We start from the raw sequence: 12453 nt of genomic DNA on the forward strand, positions 1-12453 counted from the left end.
GACTAAGCCATAGGACCAAAAGCCCAACCTCCAACTAGGACAAATGCCTAAGTCCCCATTTCCACCAAATTAGAGTGAAAATGCCAATTTTTTTACCAATTTGGCTCTAACAAAAATTTTTACGTCTGAAACTTTGACCATTTAACTTATGATCTTTGACCTACAATAACTTTTGATCCATGAAGCATTTTTTAGACATCAATATGCAGTTGTAAATATGTCTTAGAGATATATCCATCTAAGTAGTTTCTAATTACACTTGATATAATCTGCAACATTAGAAATGGCTCCAAAATATCTGTTCCTTTATCAATATTATTGCAATCATATTTTCCTTTGACATCTAAGATTCTCCCTTTCCATCAATGACAACTTATTTCTAACACTTGGTTGGATACATTACTTCTTGGAACTAGAAGTGTGGAAAATGTCGGACAATATCTTCCTTAGTCAAAGGAAGCATATTATCATAATCTTTTAGATATTACAGATGATGGACAACCATTCCATGACCATTCCCATGGTCACCAATTTGAAGAAGTTGAGTGGCATAGGGAGCATCAAGGATCGCCACAACAGGATATGTTTTCGTGTTAGAGGGAGCACCCAGTGTCGCATTAAATTATACAAACAAGGAGTCATTTCTTTGTAATCCTATGCCCTATTAGGATCACCAAATAGAGGATGGCTAAATCGAGACAAATAAAAATCCCCCAATTAATTGATCATGCAAGGATACATTCATGCATTTCTAATACTATAGGTTTTGCACTGATACTCGACATCCTCGCAGGTTGGTTAAGGGTTTTGTGCTTGAGGAAGAATTATCTTGCTCCAATTTGGATATCTCTCTCTTCCGCTATTGATCCCAAGCTACATAGAAGTATAAACAAAAAAGGACGACAAGTAGTCTTCTAAAAAATACTGCTAGCTCAAAACATCAAGAAACACATGAATATAAATTGTTGCAAACATGAATGTAAAAGAATGGAACATGAATCTTCATTAACCATAAAAAAAATGTACACCAATACCTTCAACTTTGGTGTTCCTCTCCTAATTTCGGAAGATTCCCCCCACTATAATGAATAAGGACTCAAGGCAACATGTATCTCTCAAAACTAAAACACAATAGTAGCAACATATGAATCTCTATAGCTCCATCTCTCTGATATAAATATTAGATTATCACTTGCCTAACCCTCTAGGATAGCCCATTATAAATAGGAAGAATAAGGCTCCCAAGAGGATGAATGTAGACACCTAGGAGGAAGACAAGTTAAGAATCTTCTCCACTAATGTGTCCTAGCCATTTCAAATTAGTGAGATAAGATAATGAGTTGAACTAATCTCCAAGGAACCATAAGCCTCTAGAATAAGTCCTCCAACCACGTGGAAAAAAACTATTGAATGTCGGTCATAACCACAAGTAACATGGGTCCTATGTGCGGGTAGAACCTTCCAACCACACTCATAAGCTTCCCTCTGTGAGTTTGTGGCATAACACTAGGAAAGGAGTGGTTAAAGGTCATGGAAAAAGACAAAAAATGTATTACCTCAAAGGGACTAACCCTAGGGAGAAAAATAGGCTGATAAGAGATGCCTCATAAATCATGAGGTCAAAAGAGTAATTGATGACCTAAATGCATTATAATAAAGCTTAGAGGTCAAAATAGGAGGGAGGAGATAAAACCAAGAACTGGGATCAGAAGATACCAAATGTTGAAGTCTCATCTAGGTTGATAACATCCTTGAGGTGGGAATACCAATGATTGGTCATTAAGAGATACTAAATATGGCCACCAAAACATACATTGTGGATCTGTGACATGAAATGCTAGAACATGGACATGAATAATACATAGTGGATCCATGTGACTCATTAGATAGAGCATAGCCCCCAGAAAATACAATGTGGATCTATGTCACAGTATACATTAATAGGACTATGGACACATAAAAAACAGGATGCTCCCCAGAATAGCCCTTAAAGTACACAAAAGATACATAACTCCAACATAGCCTGGGAAGGGTGTCATATAAGAGTGAAAGGTCCCTAACCCAGAATCTTCGACATAACCCCAATGGTATGAATCTACCACATTCGAATATATGTGTTTATGTCAAGCATGGCGGAAATTTTCTAATTACCATTCAATGAGGTCTACCAGTAACAGATACGAGGGAATCCACTAATGAGGAAAATGGACCCCAAGGTACCTAGTACAGTCCACTAAGTGTGAATATATGAGTTGATGTCCAACACTATTGAACTTGAATGATCAGGAGCCAATGATATAAACCCACTATCGATCATGAGGAATCCTACCACTAAGGTCAGCAAGCTCCAAGGTACTAGTGGTTCCTAGATCAAGCTCTGTGATAATGAGCTAAAGTTGACAAGAGAAGATACGTTGAAGGAGGGCCTTGATGTATCCCCCATTAATCAAAACATAACATACCAGGATGATGTGATGTATGGATGAAGTCATGAGATGATGAAGTACAAAAGACACAGGGATGACTAACTCAAAAAGGTCAACAAACAACTGGAGATGGCTGACATAGGTTGAGACTTCCCTTGAACACATGGTGGGCTAACACAAGAGTGACTTGGCAGCATGACTAATGAGCACCACGTGATATCATCAATGACGCATAAGGAATTGAAGCATGTTCCATATGACTAGAAGAGTAACTAGTTAGAGGAGTAAACAGACTCATATGTATGGTACGGGTCCTACAAAAGCTAAAACCCAAATATGAGATAATGATGCAGACATGTGTCATGTTCAACAGTGATGTGAATGATGCTGACGTTTTGATGACTAATGGAGATGAATGTCCCCTCCCTTTTCTCTTTTTAGGTTTATTTTCTGTAAAGTTAGTCCCCCAAGCCTGACAAAGAGATAAAGCAAGCCAAGAGAGAACCTTCTAGCCATAGTAGACTAGAGTATTCCTTTTTCGTAACTAGTCTACTGAGTCCAAAAAAGGATTAAACTTATATTGAGTAGACATACCTTCAAGTACTTAATGAGCGTGAAGGATACAAGTTGGCTCGGTAATCTTTTCTAATTAATGATTCTGAAAAGATCTTAGAGGAGACTCCTAGACAAACAAGTGGTAAGGGGTAACAACTAGTTTTGGTCATGATGGAACTACTCAAAACATGAAATGGGAAAGAGTTTGGACAATAAGACAACTCATCATAGTAATTGCTCCATGAAAGGGTAAAATACCAAGTGAAAGTGAATGGTAGGCCAAGCATATAACGATGATGGAATGAGGAAACCAAGGCTCATCGTGTAACAATACATTGATGAGAAATGGAAATTCACAAGGGATAAAGGTGGTGGAATAATCCTGTGGTATGTAAAGAAATATGATGAAGAAGAGGGCATGAAGCTTAGATTCTAGGTCATGATGGGTCAAAAGGAGAGATTCCAAAAGGAGAATAAATATGTCTACATGGACACCAAGATGACAAAAAGGTGCTATACTAGGGCATATATGATTAGGTTAGCTCTACCACCAAGTGACGACATGCATAAAGAATAGTGTCTAAAGTCACAAATTGATAGTGTAAGAACTAAGGCAAAATGATAGCATTGATGATAAAAAATGCAACAAAGATGGTGATATGTGACCTACTCCTATATGCCAATTTTAAGAGAAATGCACCTAAGGTCAAATGCATGTTGCAATAGAAATTCCACCCTATCCTGTAAAAACCATCTAGAAAGACTAGACCCATAGTTAAATAACAAAATTAAATAAATGAATGTGGATGAGGTAAAAATGAACTATATATATCTATATCTATATATATATATATATGTATATATATGTATATATACATATATATATATATATATATATATATATATATATATATATATATATATATATGTATAGATATATATATACATATATATAGATATATATCTATATGTATGTATATATATGTATATATATGTATATATATATAGATATACATATATATACATATATATGTATATATATATATATATATATATATATATATGTATAGATATATATATATATACATATATATAGATATATATGTATATATATATAGATATGTATATATATGTATATATATATATATATATAGATATATATATACATATATACATATATATACATATATATATGTATAGATATATATATATATATATATATATATACATATGTATATACATATATATACATACATACATATACATACATATATATATATATATATATATACATATATGTATATATATATATATATACATATATATATACATATATATACATATATATACATATATGTATATATATATATATATATATATATATATATATATATATATATATATAAAGCATCACACTTATATGTACAATGTGTACAAGTGCAACTCAGTCTAATAGGTCACATCAATGTTTTCCCACTATCAAGCACAGGCGAAGGATTTCTATACACAAAATCATGGAGGGTAAGGGGACCATATGGCTCACTAATGTGGAGCCATGCCAAATAAAATCAAACTGCCTAATCCAAAAATTTTGACCATGCCAGGGACATTCTAACATAGTCATGATCTCAAAATTAACTTGAAGAAGGGAAGATCAAGACATAAAGGGGTACAAGACAATCGTCCACCAGTGGTAATGAACTCGGAAATTCATTGGGAAGTCTGATAGTAGAAGCCTAAGAATGACTTGGTCCAGGGGTGGCACTTACAAGGAGGTTTGAGGAGGTTCCCTCTGAATCATTCCAAGATTTATGTTGCCAATCTCTACTTGTTCTAAATAGGCATAAACTCACTAGGATTAACAATGGGTAGATCCATGACCTCCAAGATTACTAGACAGGGGGTTTTTCATCAAGGGATTCATGTGGAATATGTGAAATGATGGCTCGTGTGGGCAAAGGATCCTGGTCATATTCCATATTATGATGGATTTTTTGACTATTGTCTGAAGGTACTGACGGGACTGCCATAGAGGCAATCTATTCCACTAAAGGTGGTGCAAGATGCTCTCTATCTTGATCAACTTATATAAGATTAGGAGACACCACCCAATGATAAGGAGGTCTATGGGGTCCAAAGGTGTTAGAAGAGATCATATCCATATGAGCTTTAGAAGAGGACGAAGGAATGTTGGGTGGTGGTAAATAAGGAAAGATACTAATAAGGGATAAGATTTTGAACAAGCATGCACCAACACTCTCATACTGACTAGGATTATTTCCAACAAGTGGGATTGAAGTCCCCATAGTGGTAATGTGGGTTGACAGTTGGAAATAGTCCAATTGGACAACAATGAAAATATTTCATTCATGGGGAAAGAAAAGAACATGAAATATTGATGACACAATGATGGTCATATCATAGAACCAACTATGACTAAGGAGCATGTTATAACCCAAAGGAACATCAATGAATTCAACATTGACATAGGCAGTTTTTCCCCTAGCTCGATGGAAAACTTGGGAAGAACACTCTTAGGTATGAAATGGTGTCCAACAAATGCTTGTAAATTTGTAGTGAACTTGGCGAGTGCAGGAGAACCAAAAGATTTCCAACATGAGGCTAACATGACACAAGTAGAAGAGACTTCATCCACCAAAATGCAATGAATATCTATGAAAGAAACACACAATAATCTAAAAGGAAATCTGGTGGGAAAGTTGAATCATAGCCTTGTCAACATTAAATGTTATGAGGTTTAAGTCAGTGGACTCCACCCAACCGATCGTAGAAAGCAAGGCTTTGTGTTGATGTGTGAATCTTTGAAAACCCTGAAAAGTAGACATGGCACATGGAGATTGGGCTAGGTCCTCGACAATACTGTAATGTCGAGAAGCCCGCATAGATGGGTTGTGTGTATTCATGCGAACTACACCATTAGGTGGGCGATAAACTGGCTCCACATGCTTATCTAACGTGAGAAGTCTAGTGGAATCAATTAGGGTTGTTGAGTCCTTAGTAGAGGAACTTGACTAAGGAGTATCATAATATTTGGCTCACGTAGTCACATTAATGTGTCCTTCTCACATAAGGTTGGGCATATTGGGAGCAAGACTAAAAGAAGACCCTTCATTCCCCCTTGTGTAGGTGGAGGAGCATGGGAAACCATTTGTTGTTGCGGTTTTGTAGGAAGCAAATGAGTTAAAACAACATGTTGTTGGTTAGTTGGTGGTAGTGCAAGAAGACTATGAACTTCATCCATCCGAGGGTGCTCATGAGTTAAATTTTCAACTTGGAAAATATTGCAAGTGAACTTAATCTTATGAAAACATTCAAATGTACCCCCTCCATGATTAAACGAGTTTGTTTGAGTTTGCTGAGTAGTTTACTTCTTTTTTTTATTCTTTTTATTCGTCTTCCCACTAGATCATTGATTGTTCTTAGAGGTTGTGGAATTCACAATGAGAACATCAGTGGTCTACTCATAAGAGGGTAATTTTGTAGAGCCAAGTGCACTTGCTAGGGCTTGTGATATCATAATCAATTTCCCAAGTTGGGTATCAAGTTAGCGGACATAATTTGAAATGGAAATAGTCACTCCATGTGTGTGTGGTCCTATGGTTGGTTGAGGTGGGTCAATAAAAGGGTGTGGATCATTGAGAAGTACTTCAAAAAGCATGCTCAGTTGAGAATAACTAAAATCTAGTTGTTTGGTAGCTAATATGGTTGGTTCCTCAGTAAAAAAACCTAAACATGGATACATCCTTGGCTATCTGAGGTTGTAATGATTGAATGAACCATTTACATAATATCTCATTAGCGAGTTTGGTTCTAACTAACTTCTTGTGTTGTCGCCACTCATGGATGTGATCAGAAATCAGGGTAGAATCCTCTTGTTTGAAATTGGACAAGAGTTCAAATTCAATGTCATACCTCATTGGTAACTGAAAATTAGTTAGGAAGGTTGGGAAAAATATGAAAAATCACTATAAGGTGTTGTATCCAATTCAATATACCATTTAGCAGCATCTCCAGTTAAGGTGCATTGGAACAGACAATTAATCGAATGATCCACCAATGTGTTTGATAAAAACCACAAATTATAGGTGGTGATTTTTGTTGACGTATTTTCTCCAGGTTTCCATTCAATTTTGGGAATATCCGAAGGAAACTTTGTAGGAATGGGTGGCCACCATGGATCATGTCAAATGGCGTCAATTATCATCTTAGCTAAATCCTTTAAGTTGAGCGAGGATAAAAATGTTATTATGAATCTAACTAAATGGGTCATAGGTAGGAGAGCCTCCTGACCAATCGTGAGGTCCCCCCATATTTTTTTTCAGGAATAGGTTATTGGCCATGGTAAACATTCATCCTAGCATGTAAAGGCTATAACATCCTCCTCCCACATCTACCCAAGTAACCAGACAACTGGGGTAAACATGTGACAAGAAGTTACTATGATATGATTTGACATCCTAAGTTACGTTAAGGAAGTGGAACCGACGAAAACACACCATACATTCCTTCCACATCAGCAACAAGACTCTTTAGAGCCATCCCAACCTCTTGGGTAACTAGCTCCTAAGTCTCAGTGATTTGTTATATGAATTAACCCCCGGATTCTCCCACGATATGGGCATGCTAGCATCCAGGAGGCTCTAGAAGCTCCCACAGCAAGGTATGCCAGCATGTAGGGACTATTTTTCCCATTCCTGTGCCAACGTCCCCAAGATTTGAGCCACACAGTTAGGCCCAGAGCCCAGATCACTGCCCATAATTCAATGATACCTTTGTAACAGGAATATAAAAATGAAATCAGGGTACAAATGAAATTTCTTAAACAATCCCTTAGTTGGACCCCTATTAGCCATGACAAGCATTTCGTCAAACATATCACAAATATGTAATCTACAGGTGTAAACAACATATCTAAGCATAAGGGTCTCATACTCATCTGAGAATCACTAAGAAGTATTGATGCCTCAACACATTAGCTCACCTTTCATCCATTAGGCCACACATATATTATTCATTCATTTACAACTAAAAGCATGATGAGAGACATACATATTCTTTGTTATAATACATATTCATAACTATCATAATAACAACATAAATACTAGGGAAATGCAACCATATTATCAACATATAAACTAGTACAATAGTCATAAAATAACAAGGAGAAATAACCTCATATTAGTGATGCAAAGGTCAACCAGTTGTAGGACTTCCATGAACCACCCAACCATAGACATGGCTGAGCCAAAAATCTCTTCAGCCAGTCACCGTTGTGAAATACTCCAAGCATGAATGTGCGATATCATAAAACACATCAATCCAAAACCATCCAGGGCTTCCAGAGGCCAACCACCTCAACCCATCAAATAATGATTCCACATCATGGTCGGACATCATAAAACCATCACCAGATTGGTCTCTACCTGTTACACAACATTTTATCACTATCCTTGTACTCCCCATTCCTCGATCCTGGAGGACCTCTACAATGAAACCTACATGCTTTCCCATCATGAAGAAACTCCCATTATGTCCCTCTTCATGGGAAAAACATTTCCCTTTTGCATCATTTCCAAAGAATCTTCCTTTTACCCCAGTTTACAAGACCGACGCTAATGATTCATTTCCTCCTCAAGCCGATTTGGAGAGTTTAAAACTCGGCCTAGCGTCGTATTGCATAAATGAGCCTTTTCTTAGTCACGCCAATCCTATTTTGGAAAGTTTTTTAAATATGGATTCGAAAATTCCAGGTCTAGAAGCTTCGTAATGGAAGTATGGTAAATGGTTGGGTTGGATGGAGCCGAGAAAGTCAGTTTGGGATCCTTTCCCCTATTAAGATGGAACAAACCAAAGAGATAAGCCCTCTCCCATCATAAGAGGAACCATCTCCCCTCCATCAAAGCTATATAAAATCCTCCTTTTCCAAGTTGAACTACTCTTTTTTGGATCTTGAATAACCAAAAAGATATCTATAGCTTGTAGCCTTCTAGTTTATGTTTGTGGAGGGAGAATAGTGTGTTTGGGTTGGTTTCGAACTAAAGGGAAGAAGCCTTAAAACTTCCATTGTTGGGGTTATCCATGAGATGCTAGCAGAGGTGTGGGAACCCAGATACATCGGAGGACACCTGCAACGTCAAGACCTTGGTTGTAATCTCTTTCTGAACTTATATGAATACAACTATTGATTGATTTCCTACATTAAGTGTTATCTTACATTTGATGGCTTAAGATTCCTTGACCTTTTAAGTAGGTTGAATGCAATTTGTATGTTATCATGTTTGTTGTTGTTGCTTGTTTTCTTGTTTCAGGTATTCGAAGGAAGGAAACAAAAGGTATTTAGAGTAAGGAAGCAGGATCATCACCAAGCAGAATAACATTCTAATAGGTAGGCCCTCTTATTTTATTCTAGCCCAACGAAGTTTTCACTAGATTGTTTGTTTGTGGCTATACCTGCTCCCTCAGGCTAGAGGAATTGTCTTTGTCTGCATCGAGAATTTACCTACACCACAAATTCGTGACTCCACTGGGGAGACATCCTCTCGTTTGATTGATTTTCATTTCATAGTTTGTGTGAACTTTTGTAGTATCACAATTTCCCTTTGGTTTTCTCTGCTTTGCCTGGTTTACTACTTTGAGTCTGAAATTTACAGTGGCAGGTCTAGTTTTGGATTTTGAAATTTTTTTTCTTGAAATCCTCAGTCAACGCATTTAATTTTCTGAAAATCGCACCGACGAGCACGATTTGCTCTAAAACAGTCACGTCGTAACCCCTTATGGTGCTTGTTGTCAGTTAGGAAATCACGCTAATTCCTATAGGTAAAGATTAGGGTTTCTCCTGGATCATAACTAGTGTGTCTTGCCCTCTTAATTTCTACCTCTTAGGCTGTTTTTCCTGTGTTCTCCCTAACTGGAAAGCTTCATTAGCTTGGTTTGTCTGCTTGTTTGGTTTTCTTTTTCCTTACTTTACTTTTGAGTATTTGGATGGTTTATGGCTTTAGGGAATCTAGGTCATCATCCATTTAGCTATTTGTATGCTCAGCAAGTCAAGTTGTTGGTTAGCTACTCCATGCATTTTGTTTTTAGTCCTTTTGTCGCTTTCATTTCAATTAAACAAGTTTGAAAAGTTTTGTTTTTTCTTTTCTTGATTAAGCGTCTCTTTTCGAGCATAGATTACATTTCTCATCTTGTTTTTGGTTGGGTCTTTGTGTCATTGGTTTGGAAAGAATTCTCTTTTTGTGCTTTTTATTTGATTGATGTTGATTGTTTGAAAATTTTCATTGAAGTGTATGTGAAAAATTCATCTTATCATTCCATTGAAAATACATAATTCTAGTTTGCTGAATCAATATGTTACATTAGCTAGCATCATTGAAAACTAGAGTTGCATCATCATTTGCATTGGAAAATAAATGAATTCTCTTTACTGTTGAAAGGACTACTTGAAGTGCATTTGATAGGAAAGATAGGAAGTGGAAAGAACTTTCACTGTTTTGTTTTCAAGAGAAAATTAGTGAAAATGCCATCTTTCTTTCAGTTGCTTGTTTGTTGCATTGATTGGGTTCTCTACTCTCACTAGTGAAGACATTCATTGAATTGAAAGGGTTTTGTCTCATTTATCTGCATATAGGAGTTTTTTCGAGTCACATTGATAAGGCCTGCAAACAGTGACATAATTTCAATATAAAATTTAAACATATTCAATTAACCTAAGGCGCATTAGAAACTTAACGCTCACATTTAGAAGGTCTAGGCTAGAGACGTGTTCTGGCATCTTTAAACCTAGCAGCTGTCATTTGCTTTGGCACTAGACAATGATAGTATAGACTTGTGCTCCCTGTACTGTCGCGTATATAAAGGGATACCCCACTAGGTTTTCAATCCTTTATCTGTTGGAAGCTAAGTCTACCACCTAGTAAACATGATACACTAAACACAACATTCAGGGAGATTACCTACCCGTACTTCTCGATTCGCTAGGAGGTATTCTGCAATTCACGATTACCCGGTAATCCTTTTTTCCTAGATTATCCTGAGAAGTCATTTTGATATTTTTGACTCCCTAAATATAAAATATCACCGAGCGCTTGTCCTTTTGAGCTCATTTCAAACTGAAAGTGATAGAGTCATCTTTTCTTTTTTCTTAACTCTTAAAACATGAAAAAGCACCAGTTTGTTTCAGCGTCTTAAAAAATTGTTGCCCATGATCACATAACATTCCTGTTAGTCTTTTTCTAGACCACATCATGAGTATACCTTTAAATACATTTTAAAAGCCCTGAAATTAATCTCTCTCTTCTTGTTGTTTGAGATAAAGTCATCATGGCTAAACCATCAGGTTCACTGAGTTCCTCTTCCTCTCCTCCATCTAAAAGATCATCTGAGGAGCCTCTCCCCAAAATTCCGCAGTCACTTGAGGATCAAGGTGTTGAACTTGGAATTGTTCTGAGTATTCAACCTTTGTCATCTCATCCTCCTCCTCCCTCAGATACCAGGACACCTTACGAATCTGGCCCAGAATATTCGGATAATCCTATTGGTGAGCATCAGTATTGCAGCAATAATACTACAACTTCTGGCCTACCTTCTTTACTCTTATCAACCTGGTAGTTCATAACAAACTTGGAAGCGACGGTGATGTATGCACAAGTACTAGTTCTTACTGCAGGTTGTCACTTGGTCAGCCAACGCAAGATCACAAGGAACTCAAACCGACTTCTATGGATTTTGGAAGAAGCTCTATATGTGATGAAAGGATATAAAGACTACTCTACTGATACTACTCTAACTGCAGAAAGGAGAAAGACTGAAATGTAAATCAAACCAAGTAAATCCTACTTAACCAACTAATCCTAGTTTTGCAGAAAGCACTATGAAAACCATGAAAAGAATGCCATCTATCTACTCAAAGAAGTAGAAATCATCTAACTAAGCAATTCCTGGAAGTAAATGAGCAAAGAACATCTTTTTGGATTTTTATGTATTTTTATGTGAATTTGACATGTATGTGATTTATTGTTTGTGAATGTGGCAACGAATAGGTGGTGTTGAAAGGTGGTTTTGGGGCTTGAGAGGATGTAGGATGGTGTGGTTGGGTCCTAGGAGGTCGCAGGTGGCCTTCTGGAGGATTTTCCCACACTCAACCTTCAAAAGAAAGCCTACAGGAAAATCTACAGGAGGACACATGAAATCTACAGGAGGAAAAACAACGTTCTACAGGAGGCCTACAGGAGGAGGACAAGAGCCGTTTTGGCTATTTTGAGGGTGTGATAGTGGGTGGAAAAAGTGTTTGAAGGTTGGAATGAGGTGTTAGGGAACCTAGGTTCTACCAAGAATCATTAGGAGAGAAAAAGATGATTGGATTTTCTCAAGGAGAGAGGAAGAAGTTGTATGGAAAATGCAGGAAACTAAGGCAGAATTGAGTGGAGACTTGGGCGACCTGTAGGGCATGGAT

Source organism: Pinus tabuliformis, chromosome 6, assembly GCF_031772625.1.
Source record: "Pinus tabuliformis cultivar Carrire ecotype Pingquan chromosome 6, CPIR1, whole genome shotgun sequence".
NCBI lineage: Eukaryota > Viridiplantae > Streptophyta > Pinopsida > Pinales > Pinaceae > Pinus > Pinus tabuliformis.